This window comes from Nanorana parkeri, unplaced genomic scaffold (genome assembly GCF_000935625.1).
Source record: "Nanorana parkeri isolate BGI_ZX_2015 unplaced genomic scaffold, ASM93562v1 scaffold2706, whole genome shotgun sequence".
Taxonomy (NCBI): Eukaryota; Metazoa; Chordata; class Amphibia; order Anura; family Dicroglossidae; genus Nanorana; species Nanorana parkeri.
The window spans coordinates 15,114-18,145 of NW_017308974.1; the positions used below are offsets into that span (position 1 = coordinate 15,114).

Sequence of the window (3,032 nt, forward strand, 5' to 3'; positions counted from 1 at the left end):
ACATGGGAGCCTCCGAATGTCTTCATACCAGGACACAGCCACACGGCGCCATTTAAAGGGGAACTACTCCGCACACAGACATTCCCTTCATCTGTGTGCCTCTCTGAAAGCAGTTTCACTTTAAAAATAAAATATATATGTACAGTATATTGCTTTGTTTTCTTGCCCCGCCCCCGTCATTCCTCCCATCCAACTACAGGGCTCTTGGAGGCACTCTCATTGGACAAGGGTTACAAGAGGGTGGGGCTTAGTCAGACAGGCTCCTAGTAGGAAGGTGAAACTCATTTCAGAGAGGAGCACAGAGGAGAGACCATTGTCGGCCGACAGGTTACAGTGTGCCTCTCTGAAACTAGTTACAATGTAACTTACTGTGAGGTACGTCCCGCCCCCTTTCATCTCCCTGCCCAATGAGAGCATGGTTAGTGGCCACTGTGGCACTCTCATTGGATGGGGGTGTGGCAGGTGGGTGGAGCTTAGCCCTGAGGTTGCTGTAGGTAGGTTCCTAGTGACCAGGTGAAACTAGTTGTACAGAGGTGCACGGAGGGGGAGGAGGAGAAGGAGGAGGAGGAAAAGAAGGAGGAGGAGAAGAAGAAGGAGGAAGAGGAGAAGAAGAAGAAGGAGGAAGAGGAGAAGAAGAAGGAAGAGGAGGAGGAAGAGGAGAAGGAGGAAGAGGAGAAGAAGAAGAAGGAGGAAGAGGAGAAGAAGAAGAAGGAGGAAGAGGAGAAGAAGAAGAAGGAGGAAGAGGAGAAGAAGAAGAAGGAGGAAGAGGAGAAGAAGAAGAAGGAGGAAGAGGAGAAGAAGAAGAAGGAGGAAGAGGAGAAGAAGAAGAAGGAGGAAGAGGAGAAGAAGAAGGAAGAGGAGGAGGAGAAGGAGAAGAAGGAGGAGGAGGAGGAGAAGGAGGAAGAGAAGAAGGAGGAGGAGAAAGGGGAGGAGGAGGAGAAGGAGGAAGAGAAGAAGGAGGAGGAGGAGGAGAAGGAGAAGAAGGAAGAGGAGGAGGAGAAGGAGGAGGAGGAGGAGAAAGGGGAGGGGGAGGAGGAGAAGGAGGAGGAGAAGGAGAAGAAGGAAGAGGAGGAGAAGGAGAAGAAGGAAGAGGAGGAGGAGAAGGAGGAGGAGGAGGAGAAAGGGGAGGGGGAGGAGGAGAAGGAGGATGAGAAGAAGAAGGAAGAGGAGGAGGAAGAGGAGGAGAAGGAGGAAGAGGAGGAGAAGGAGAAGAAGGAAGAGGAGGAGGAAGAGGAGGAGAAGGAGGAGGAGAAGGAGGAGAAGGAGGAGGAGGAGGAGAAGGGGGAGGGGGAGGAGGAGAAGGAGGAGGAAGAGGAGGAGGAGGAGAAGAAGGAGGAGAAGAAGAAGGAGGAGAAGAAGAAGAAGGAGGAGAAGACGAAGGAGAAGGAGGAGAAGAAGGAGGAGAAGAAGGAGGAGGAGAAGGAGGAGAAGAAGGAGAAGAAGGAGGAGGAGGAGAAGAAGGAGAAGAAGGAGGAGAAGAAGGAGAAGAAGAAGGAGGAGGAGAAGAAGAAGGAGAAGGTGGAGAAGAAGGAGAAGAAGGAGGAGAAGAAGAAGAAGGAGAAGGTGGAGAAGAAGGAGGAGGAGGAGAAGAAGGAGGAGAAGAAGGAGAAGAAGAAGGAGGAGAAGAAGAAGAAGGAGAAAGGAGAAGGAAGAGAAGGAGAAGAAAGAGAAAGAGAAGAAGAAGGAAGAGAAGGAGAAAGAGAAGGAGTGGAAGAAGGAGAATGAGAAGAAGTGGAAGGAGGAGGAGAAGGAGAAGGAGAAGGAAGAGAAGGAGAAGGAAGAGGAGAAGGAGGAAGAGGAGGAGGAAGAGGAGAAGGAGGAAGAGGAGGAGGAAGAGGAGAAGGAGGAAGAGGAGGAAGGGGAGAAGGAGGAAGAGGAGAAGAAGAAGAAGAAGGAGGAGGAGAAGAAGTAGGAGGAGAAGGAGGAGGAAGAGGAGAAGGAGGAAGGGGAGAAGAAGGAGGAAGAGAAGAAGGAGGAAGAGAAGAAGGAGGAGAAGGAGGAGGAGAAAGGGGAGGAGGAGGAGAAGAAGGAGGAGGAGAAGGAGCAAGAGGAGGAGGAAGAGGAGAAGGAGGAAGAGGAGGAGAAAGGGGAGGAGAAGGAGGAGGAGAAGGAGGAGGAGAAAGGGGAGGAGGAGGAGAAGAAGGAGGAGGAGAAGGAGCAAGAGGAGGAGGAAGAGGAGAAGGAGGAAGAGGAGGAGAAAGGGGAGGAGAAGGAGGAGGAGAAGGAGGAGGAGAAAGGGGAGGAGGAGAAGGAGGAAGAGGAGAAGAAGCAGGAGGAGGAAGAGGAGAAGGAGGAGGAGGAGAAGAAGGAGGAGAAGAAAGGGGAGGAGGAGAAGAAGAAGGAGGAGGAAGAGGAGAAGGAGTAAGGGGAGGAGTTATGTATTTACTTTGTTTCACACAAAGAGGATCGAACTTCTTTGTGATGAGTTCCGGTTTATCTTCTAAACAGCTGCAGAGTTTCAGTATATTTGAGGTCGGTCGTTCCTGGCGCGGGGGAGGGGGTTTAGGGGTGACCGGTCCTATTTATAGAAGGTGAGGGGTGATTGGAGTATCGGGTCACATCCTCCATGCAGGCAGAGGCGGAACTTCCATCCTCGTCTCACTTCTCTGGCCCGGCAGCGATTGGCGGGCGGAGATCATGTGACCGGCGCTCATTCATGTGTTTTAGTGACACTGTGACTTTAAATGGCAGACCGCACCCCCTCATTAAACATCGCCGCCAGGAGGACAGAAGGGGGCGGGGCTAGCAAATGGAGGGGGAGGGGCTTTTATATGGAGGTGAGATGTTAGTGATCATCGTCTATGGGAGGGTGTGACCAACGCACACGGCTGTGCCAATATCGCCACCACAGACTGTGGCGGAGAGCCATACGACGGCCGCCATCCTTGGCTTCCTTCTGAAATGACTGGCTGCCATGGTGATCCTCTGGCTTCAGCATCGTAGCCAGGGAAGTCAGATCTCCGTGTCTGGTCCTGGAGCCAGTAAATGAGCATTTTCAGAAGGAGGTCAGCGGCGGCGGCCGCTATATATTT

The 3,032-nt window shown here is 52.4% G+C and overlaps 1 protein-coding gene across 1 annotated transcript in view; it reads right to left on the reverse strand.

The window, feature by feature from the left end:
- The window catches only part of LOC108802194 (sodium-coupled neutral amino acid transporter 3-like), a gene marked incomplete at its 3' end in the record, with an annotated part of 27,318 nt that overhangs the window by 15,108 nt on the left and 9,178 nt on the right, over window positions 1-3,032 (reverse strand). The gene's annotated exons all lie outside the window — the stretch shown is intronic.